Below are 9,618 nucleotides of genomic sequence, written 5' to 3'. Positions count from 1 at the left end.
TCCTATCCTCCACAAACACTTTCAACCTCTCTGTCCTCCCTCCCTCTCTCTCTGTCTCCCCTCCAGCACCTGTTTAACACCTTGGGTCTGTTTATGACCTTTGTCAAGCTGCTGTTAAGTGCTTCATGTTACTGTTGCCCTGGTAGGGGTGCAATTGGCTGAGCAAACAAGGGTCGCATGTGGTCCGGAGCCCTGGGCGCTTCTCTCTCTCTCCCTCCGGCTCTCTCCTCCCGAACATGTACTGCCGGTCGAGACGTGGAAGATTTGCGACAGCGAAGTGACCGTGTCCCCCTGATCGTCACGAGGGGATCACGATCACGCCATCCACGACTTAGAACTAATACTCTGAGCGCTGAGATCAAGACTGTGATCATAGCCTGGTGTACTTGTGAGTCTTTCGATAATGACATGTTGGTTTAGGACTGACCTGAGTGTAAAGCCGTGCCCAAACAGGTTTAGAAACAATGCTAATGTTAGCTAGGTATGTCTTGCTATGATGTTTGTGACAAGGCCTTGCATTGGTTAAATAAATAGCTAAAGAGTGCTATAATAGTAAATTACAAAGACAAATTACTAGGAAATACCAGGAAATGTACAGTTTATTTTGTGCATAGCTGGTGGAGCTTTCAGATGCACACGTGAAGGACTAGCTATGGAACAAATCTTCGAGGAAATATTGAAAAGTTAAACTTCTATCACCAGTAAGTGAAAATCTGTATGACCTGTGAGTGACTTTGGCATAGACCAGTAAGTGAAAATCTGTATGACTTGGGAGTGACTTTGGCATAGACCAGATGGGTGTGTTAAAATTTTTGAAAAAAAGACCATGTGAAACAAAGAACACATGTACTGGACTTGTCTAAGTCTGAGTGGAATCCCTTTCTTTCATTGAAACAAGTGAAAGGAAACACCTAAACAACTGAAACTAAATTTGCACCATAAGATTTGAAATCCTTTTTTGCTTCCTTATCCATTTTAATCCCTTGCCTTGTAGACGCTGCAAAACAACAGGCTTCAAGTTTGTGTGAGCTAATCGAGGGTAAAGTTGGGAGGTGGGGTGGGGGTGGGGGGGAATCAAAGAAAATATCAGACGAAGAGATTTACTACTCTAGCGAAAAGGTTTCAGTGCCGCTTAACCAGCTACAGCAGTGAGATGCTCAGCTGTGGGTTTGACAGGGTGGAGGAGACAGGGGGTGGGGGAGACGGGGTGAGGTAGAAAGAGTGGGCGAGGCAGGGGGTGGGAGAGAGAGGATGGGGCAGATAGGGGGTGGGATGTAGACAGTGGAGGGGGAAGGGGGTTCCTTAAAATAACTTTACAACTCTTGTTATCAAGATGAAATAAATCAATAAGAAGCCCCTTTGGACAGGCCAACATAATTTTACTCGCTTTCTCACCAGAATATCCATGAGCCTACATTAATTTAGTCATAGTGCCATGCTTAGAATCTACACATCCAACCACCTCCTTACAAACACAATGATGTGGTTTTGAGCATGAATTGAATAATACAATACTATACATGTATTTGATCCAAAGCAATTGTGAGCATATTAATCACGTAAGCACTACAGCCAGGAATGGCATGCTTCATCAGAGAATGTCAAAAACATTGGAGGTTTCTTACATATAAGGACCGTGTTGGAAACTTTCAGTATTGACAATATTCTAACTGGTCCAACTGACATGTTTAATGGAGGTTTACGTAATAAAGCCTATGAATACCGCTAAAAGGCGTCAGGGTCTTCTATATGCCAGATGCCATTCTCTTACGAGTCTTTATCTGTTGACACCTACAAATGCTTTTAACCAGTGTGTATCTGTCACAGGAAATGCCGGTTGCCAGATCAAATTGACCAGTTGCTTTGCAATCCAATATATTTATACTGTATGTGTGTGTGTGTTTGTGTGAGTGTTGGTGTGTGTGTGTAGGAGAGAGTGAACGAGAGAACAAAATAGACAAAGAGGGAGAGAGAGAGACAGAGAGAGAGGGTGAGAGAGAGTAAAAGTGGGTAAGAGCTGGACTGTGAGTGTATCTGTAGCCTGCTGAACTTCCACGGACGCACATGTGATGTCACACATGGCTTGGGTTCGTTGCCTATTCTGTACGTGTTGTGGTATGTTAACCAGGGTCACCCAGGCAAGTCATGCACATCACAGCAAGAGAAGGAAAAAAACAGGACGTGAAATATGTTGTCCTGTTCGGCTCCATAAATCACTTTGAGGGTGCCAAATGCACATACCTTTAGGTGCAATCCTCCAGCTCATTAAAAATATTAACAGGTCGTAAATGGTGGTTATCATTTCAGGCCAAGCTTGAATCATCTGAAATGATTTAAAGGTCAGTCATATTTCCCTGTGAAGTGTGCTCACACATTAAAGAATGCCTCCTGCCTGTTACCTCACACAGCGACCTACATATATATATATATATATATATATATATATATATATATATATATATATATATATATATATATATATTTATTTACACCCAGTCTGCTCACCTACTGAGAAAACCATTAAACACTTAGGAAACGGAAAACTAACAAGAACCAATTGACCAGTGGGACACCAGTGTTGTAGGAGGTGGTACTTACGTGTGACGTTACTTTACCCCTGTGGGCTGGTTGGGGGGAGAGATGAGAGTGTGCCATGCCCCCCCCCCCCCACTCCTACCCCCCCCCCCCCCTTTCCCCCCATGGTTGGCACAGTGGGGGGTTCTTGGATGGCACTGTTACCCATATGGCCAATCACTCAAGTGGGGCTTGACTGTTTTTCAAAGGGAGCCGGTCGCAACTTGATGCGGCCTTGTCTCCGCAGGGGTCAGCTAGCGTCTGGCTGGTGTAGCCACTCTCATGCTGGCCTTGCCTTGCCACGCCCCCCTACCGCTTAGCCCCGCCTCCACGGCCTCCCGCCCTGGCTCTCTAACAGGGCTGGGCCTGTGACCTTCAGAAACAGAACACACAGATCTGCCGAGAGCTCGACACAAGCCGAGACACAGAAACTAGCCTCTAATTTATGACTGCAAAGCCTGCCGATGAAGATCAGAGAAAAAGTCAATAATAAAAGAAAGCAAATCTGTTGGTGTGACTACTGAAAAACATAGTTTTTGTTTAGTTTTTAAAACACAAACCAGTTCCTAAAAAAACAAGATAGCAACAATATACAATATTGTTTGCATATCATGTAATGTACGTATCAGAAAATATTCCCATTGAATAAAATATTAGTTTTTACTTGCAGTGTGTAATGTGAGAAGGCAAGGGAGTGACTCTTGGATTCAATTTCCTCAACTCAAGGCTGTGTTTACGAGTGGGGCATTACAGTGTAGCTGCAGAAACCCACATCTGTGAGGATTCTCAGCTGTTGCGACGATTCAGCAGCATGTGGAAGAAAGGTAAGAGTCACAGGATTATCTTCCAGCCCAGTTCATCACCGAGTTATTCCTGAACATGTCCACGGTCGACATCCGCAAATCCTTAAAGCGTTCCAGAACTGGAAATATGAACACTCAGCCCTGTTATTAACCTTGTCATCACATGTAACCATAGTTATTGCTTTTAATTGGGATGGGTATAGCTCAGGGGTAGAGCATTTGACAGAATATCAAGAGGTCACAAGTTCAGATTTCCATAATTTTAGCTATTTGTATATTGCACATTTTTGCAATATACAACAATGATTACATTTTGCACTAATCTGAGTAATTACTATTTGTCATTGTATTTGTAATATTTGTTCAAAAAAAATAATTGCAATAGTAAAAAAAAGTTTTGCTATTCTTCTGTGCATTTGACCAAATAATTCAATATCAGTTTTGCAATCTGTATTTGTAAATTATTTAAATTATACAATTATAAAATATCTGTGTTTGTAAAGTGTAATTATTCATGACATACCAAGTATTTTCCACAGACAAAATTAATCGATTTGTCGGGGCCAAAATACTTTTCATCACCCTAAGAGTTTTCCTCTGGAACAAAATAAGCCCCTGGTTTCACAAGGATAACATGGTCATCCTTGTGCTTTAGTCAGATTTCCAATGTTTCCAAACACGAAATGTAAACCTTGCCTGATATGACTGAACTCCAAGGCCGAAACTGCTTCAACTATTTTTCTTTTATTGCACGCTTTACGCTGATATTTTTGTCACACGTTTCATTCCCCACAACCGCTATCGAGTTCAAGAGACATTCAGCTCAATATTTTTAAGATTTTGAATGGTGATACATAGCAGTGTGGTGGAGCGGTTTTCATAGTGGATGTGGTTCCTTTGACTTGGGTTACCTTGAGAGCAACTGCTACGGTGTGGCCTACTGTATATAACACCTGTTCCATTCCTGCATCGACAAAACCTCACCGTACGAACACACATACAATGCAGTGCATGCACTGCTTGCATTGCACTTCACAAGACTAGGGGTAGATTAGAGTCAACTGGTAAATATGGATGCATATAAAATATGGGTAGATGCAATCAAGTAATTTGTAATAGTGATTGTTTTACTGTGTGTAATGTTTTATTTCTTTATGTCAACAAACAAGACAGATTGCTCTCTTCTCAGTGTTTATACTTGCCTTTTACAATAAGTGTTTTTAACGTGCCATCTCAGCTAAATAAAACTGTTTATTTTTTACACATTCACTGGATGCTATTATTTATTTCAAGGCAGTAAACAAGGCGATGTGTTTAAACCTACAACGCTCACTCCTTTCTCTGCAGTTTGTATTCAGTTCGGGGAGAAGGTTGAGGCCGCCATCAGGCATGCCCTTCCAGGGATTTACATTTTACCATACATCTAGCAGACGCTCTTATCCAGAGCGACTTACAGTAAGTATAGGGACATTCCCCTGAGGCAAGCAGGGTGAAGTGTCTTGCCCAAGGACACAACGTCATTTTGCACGACCGGGAATCGATCCAGCAACCTTCTGATGAATTGCCTGATTCCCTAACCGCTCAGCCATCTGACTCCCGTTTAGGAGGTAGGTGTAATAGAAATCCTCACTTGCATGTGGCACTCTGGAAGGTGCCAATATCGACCTCGTGACACATGGGTTTCAAACACAGTCCCCTCACACCCCATCCCTACCAGCTACTGTGCTCCACATTTATGGACTTCCACAGCATGAACTTCTATTCCAATGCATGTATGCATGCCCTGGCCTGTTGTGAGTCTCGTCTCACTACAGGAGACACCAGGCAGCAAAAAACGACATCTACCTCTCGCTGTTTGTATAATAATGCTTCATATTTTGTATGTATTTTGTACTGTTTCACTTTAGTATGTGTAACATAATTAAATTACCCCTCTTAATACACTGACCAGTAGGCACAACTGTAAAAAATCTAAACAAAATATAAAATATCACATATATTAATCTATACAGGGAAAGCCTCCCTGGCTTTCTAGAAGCCAGAAGGAAACAGGAGCATTGGTAAGCAGCGGAGTCTACTTTAGCATGTCTGGCCACCGACCTAACAGTGTTGTCAGCATTCCCCCTGGCTCCCCCTGGCTCCCCCCGCCCCCCCCCTGCTCTCCCCCCTCACTGCCCCCTCTCCACCTCCCCATGCTCAGCTGCCCAGTTGCTCAGCTCTGCCTCCTTTGGGGTGATCATGAATCACTGAAATTGATTATCCTGTCACATCTCAAATCCCCCTGCCCAGGGCTTGACCGCAGTGTGTGTGACAACGGGTCGGTCAAGCCTGCTTAGGGATGCACCGCGGGCTACCCTGGAGAAGGGCCAGCGGGCCGGACAGCCCCGCAGGTCATGCAACCTCAAAGCGTGGCGAATGGAAGGAGATTGCTTGCGTCAGCAGGTGGGAATGAAGACGTCCTGCTTTAAATACCAGAGACTTGGCCCCCAGACTCCCATCTCTCTGTCTCCTCTTCCCCGTCGCCACCTCCCGTGAGCACTCGTTCTGTGTCATCTGTCTTAATCCGTGTGCTCATGACACTGACTCTTGACCAGACCATCCCCACTAAGTTTAGAGCAGCAATACATGCAGCAGGAGGACTCATTGGGTTAGAATGGATATTTTTGTCAATGCAAAAGAGTTTCATCATAGGCACAGGAATACATTATACAGTGTTGTTAAAATCCTTTTTATTTCGATTTTACATGTCATTGTATCGTGCTGTACTGTAAGTCCTGTTGGTGATCAATAGGAAACACAGTGTAGAGCATTTTTAGGAGTATTGTTTTACATGGTACAGCATGCTTGACTTGTGGGACTTGCAGGAATTTTCAGGTTAAAAGGTTTTTGTCACCCTTTGCTTCCCAGCATAGTTACTGTATGTGCCACTGATATATCTAATGTCTAGCCAGGTAACTCATATATGGTTAAAATAGGATTTTGAAGTTGTCTGTCATCGAATAATGGAAAAAGACAGTAATGGTAAGAACTATTACACACAAAGCCATGTTTACTTTGAAAACAAAATATGTACTGCATTAAAATGCATATATTTAAGAGTCTCAAACATGGTAGTCGAAAAGCTCAAGCAATTAATAGTTGGTACTTAATTATTACATCTGGCCAAAAGCTCTAACATCTACAAAAACTACAGTTAACTTTTAATGTTTATTTGTTGTTTTGTTGTTAACTTTCATGTGAACTGACTTGCTGTTGGCCTTGGCAGGAATTTAGTAACAAAGCAAAAACCTTCTGTTCAAAACCTTGAACTTGAACCACATGGTGAATTTAAAAAAGGTCAGAATGCCAATCACATTTTGAACTTCCCCTCATGTATGGGATCTTGTTAAACCTACTTCGGCAAGGAATTTTCTTTAGACTTCCCTAATGGCTTCTGCAGATTGTTGTTCTTTTTTATTGTGAGGATAAATCTGCTGTAACAAGCTGAAAACACCCATAAATCTAGCACAGGTCTCAGGTTGCTAAGAGACTTCAAGGGTCAATGTTGCTATGGTGACGCATCAATCCTTCCAGAGGGCAAGGTTAGAGTTGTAAAAAAGTGCAGTGTCTATGACAGTGTTACAATTGTTATTGTGGAGTGGCCATTGAAACATTCTTTAAGGACACAGATTGAGTAGGCCCACTTAACCTCATCCTAGCTTGTCTACACTAAAACGATGGCAGGATCCTACATTCTGAAGTGTGGACAACTGATGTTACATCCATAATGTTATGGATGTATATTTTGTTAAACACATGTACTTCAAGTAAACAAGTAAATCGAGATAGGTGTTAAGATAAAGTATTGTCAATAAACTCTTCATAAGACTTTTTAAATATTCTTCTAAAGAATTGACAAAGTGCATATTTGTCAATGTACAGCACAGGGGGCACTGGGATTTCAACCTCTTGATCTGCAGGTGCATGCTATAGCACTGAGGTGTACCCCCTATGTGAAGTCCAAGCTATAATGAATAGAGGAGAAGGTGTCGAGATAATAACTGACTACTCCATCTTCAGGAAACTTGAAATATTCTAAAGCATTGAAAACACTGACAATGTACAGTATAGGAGGCACTAGGATTTGAACCTGGGACCTCTTGATCTGCAGTCGAATGCTCTACCACTGAGCTATACCCCCTACATGGACTCCAGGTTATAATGAATTGAGGAAAATGTGTAGAGATAATACCTGACTGCAAAATCTCAGAAGACTGTCGTTTGAAATCTTCTTCTAAAGCATTGAAAACACTGACAATGACAAAGTACAGTATAGGGGGCACTAGGATTTGAACCTGGGACCTCTTGATCTGCAGTAAAATGCTCTACCACTGAGCTATACCCCCTATGTGATATCCAATTCATAATGAAATGAGCCGAAGGTGTAGAGGAATACCTGACTACAAAGTTTTCAGAAGACTGAAATATTCTTCTAAAGTACTGAAAACACTGACAATGTCAATGTAAAGTATAGGGGGCACTAAGATTTGAACCTGGGACCTCTTGATCTGCAGTCAAATGCTCTACCACTGAGCTATACCCCCTACACGGACTCCAGGTTATAATGAATCGTGGAGAATGTGTAGAGATAATACCTGACTGCAAAATCTCAGAAGACTGTCGTTTGAAATCTTCTTCTAAAGCATTGAAAACACTGATAATGTCAATGTACAGTACAGGGGGCACTAGGATTTGAACCTGGGACCTCTTGATCTGCAGTCAAATGCTCTACCACTGAGCTATACCCCCTACGTGGACTCCAGGATATAATGAATTAAGGAGAATGTGTAGAGATAATACCTGACTGTAAAATCTCAGAAGACTGTCGTTTGAAATCTTCTTCTAAAGCATTGAAAACACTGACAATGTACAGTATAGGGGGCACTAGGATTTGAACCTGGGACCTCTTGATCTGCAGTCAAATGCTCTACCACTGAGCTATACCCCCTACATGGACTCCAGGATATAATGAATTGAGGAGAATGTGTAGAGATAATACCTGACTACAAAGTTTTCAGAAGACTGAAATCTTCTTCTAAAGTACTGAAAACACTGACTATGTTATTGTACAGTATAGGAGGCACTAGGATTTGAACCTGGGACCTCTTGATCTGCAGTAAAATGCTCTACCACTGAGCTATACCCCCTACATGGACTCCAGGATATAATGAATTAAGGAGAATGTGTAGAGATAATACCTGACTACAAAGTTTTCAGAAGACTGTCGTTTGAAATCTTCTTCTAAAGCATTGAAAACACTAATAATGTCAATGTACAGTACAGGGGGCACTAGGATTTGAACCTGGGACCTCTTGATCTGCAGTCAAATGCTCTACCACTGAGCTATACCCCCTACGTGGACTCCAGGATATAATGAATTAAGGAGAATGTGTAGAGATAATACCTGACTGCAAAATCTCAGAAGACTATCGTTTGAAATCTTCTTCTAAAGCATTGAAAACACTGACATTGTACAGTATAGGGGGCACTAGGATTTGAACCTGGGACCTCTTGATCTGCAGTTAAATGCTCTACCACTGAGCTATACCCCCTATGTGACATCCAATTCATAATGAAATGACTCGAAGGTGTAGAGATAATACCCGACTACAAAGTTTTCAGAAGACTTGAAATCTTCTTCTAAAGTACTGAAAACACTGACTATGTTATTGTACAGTATAGGGGGCACTAGGATTTGAACCTGGGACCTCTTGATCTGCAGTCAACTGCTCTACCACTGAGCTATACCCCCTATATGGACTCCAGTATATAATGAATTAAGGAGAATGTGTAGAGATAATACCTGACTACAAAGTTTTCAGAAGACTGAAATCTTCCTCTAAAGTACTGAAAACACTGACAATGTCAATGTACAGTATAGGGGGCACTAGGATTTGAACCAGGGACCTCTTGATCTGCAGTCAAATGCTCTACCACTGAGCTATACCCCCTACATGGACTCCAGGTTATAATGAATTGAGGAGAATGTGTAGAGATAATACCTGACTGCAAAATCTCAGAAGACTGTCGTTTGAAATCTTCTTCTAAAGCATTGAAAACACTGACAATGTACAGTATAGGGGGCACTAGGATTTGAACCTGGGACCTCTTGATCTGCAGTCAAATGCTCTACCACTGAGCTATACCCCCTATGTGACATCCAATTCATAATGAAATGACTCTAAGGTGTAGAGATAATACC

At 41.9% G+C, this 9,618-nt stretch overlaps 11 non-coding genes across 11 annotated transcripts; all 11 read right to left on the bottom strand.

The window, feature by feature from the left end:
* Positions 1 to 7,485: 7,485 nt before the first annotated feature.
* trnac-gca (transfer RNA cysteine (anticodon GCA)) lies at positions 7,486 to 7,557 on the bottom strand. Its single transcript has one exon. It is a non-coding gene; the product is annotated as a tRNA-Cys (tRNA).
* Positions 7,558 to 7,690: 133 nt separating this feature from the next.
* trnac-gca (transfer RNA cysteine (anticodon GCA)) lies at positions 7,691 to 7,762 on the bottom strand. The gene has a single exon. It is a non-coding gene; the product is annotated as a tRNA-Cys (tRNA).
* Positions 7,763 to 7,888: 126 nt separating this feature from the next.
* Positions 7,889 to 7,960, bottom strand: trnac-gca (transfer RNA cysteine (anticodon GCA)). Its single transcript has one exon. It is a non-coding gene; the product is annotated as a tRNA-Cys (tRNA).
* A 133-nt stretch (positions 7,961 to 8,093) lies between these two features.
* Positions 8,094 to 8,165, bottom strand: trnac-gca (transfer RNA cysteine (anticodon GCA)). The gene has a single exon. It is a non-coding gene; the product is annotated as a tRNA-Cys (tRNA).
* A 127-nt stretch (positions 8,166 to 8,292) lies between these two features.
* Positions 8,293 to 8,364, bottom strand: trnac-gca (transfer RNA cysteine (anticodon GCA)). The gene has a single exon. It is a non-coding gene; the product is annotated as a tRNA-Cys (tRNA).
* A 127-nt stretch (positions 8,365 to 8,491) lies between these two features.
* trnac-gca (transfer RNA cysteine (anticodon GCA)) lies at positions 8,492 to 8,563 on the bottom strand. The gene has a single exon. It is a non-coding gene; the product is annotated as a tRNA-Cys (tRNA).
* Positions 8,564 to 8,697: 134 nt separating this feature from the next.
* trnac-gca (transfer RNA cysteine (anticodon GCA)) lies at positions 8,698 to 8,769 on the bottom strand. Its single transcript has one exon. It is a non-coding gene; the product is annotated as a tRNA-Cys (tRNA).
* A 127-nt stretch (positions 8,770 to 8,896) lies between these two features.
* On the bottom strand, positions 8,897 to 8,968 carry trnac-gca (transfer RNA cysteine (anticodon GCA)). The gene has a single exon. It is a non-coding gene; the product is annotated as a tRNA-Cys (tRNA).
* A 128-nt stretch (positions 8,969 to 9,096) lies between these two features.
* On the bottom strand, positions 9,097 to 9,168 carry trnac-gca (transfer RNA cysteine (anticodon GCA)). The gene has a single exon. It is a non-coding gene; the product is annotated as a tRNA-Cys (tRNA).
* Positions 9,169 to 9,295: 127 nt separating this feature from the next.
* Positions 9,296 to 9,367, bottom strand: trnac-gca (transfer RNA cysteine (anticodon GCA)). The gene has a single exon. It is a non-coding gene; the product is annotated as a tRNA-Cys (tRNA).
* A 127-nt stretch (positions 9,368 to 9,494) lies between these two features.
* On the bottom strand, positions 9,495 to 9,566 carry trnac-gca (transfer RNA cysteine (anticodon GCA)). Its single transcript has one exon. It is a non-coding gene; the product is annotated as a tRNA-Cys (tRNA).
* Positions 9,567 to 9,618: the final 52 nt, after the last annotated feature.

Source organism: Hypomesus nipponensis, chromosome 1 (genome assembly GCF_054491055.1).
Source record: "Hypomesus nipponensis isolate SF chromosome 1, ASM5449105v1, whole genome shotgun sequence".
NCBI classification, from domain to species: domain Eukaryota; kingdom Metazoa; phylum Chordata; class Actinopteri; order Osmeriformes; family Osmeridae; genus Hypomesus; species Hypomesus nipponensis.
Note: the sequence above shows the minus strand (reverse complement) of the source record. Positions and strands in the feature narration are given on the sequence as shown.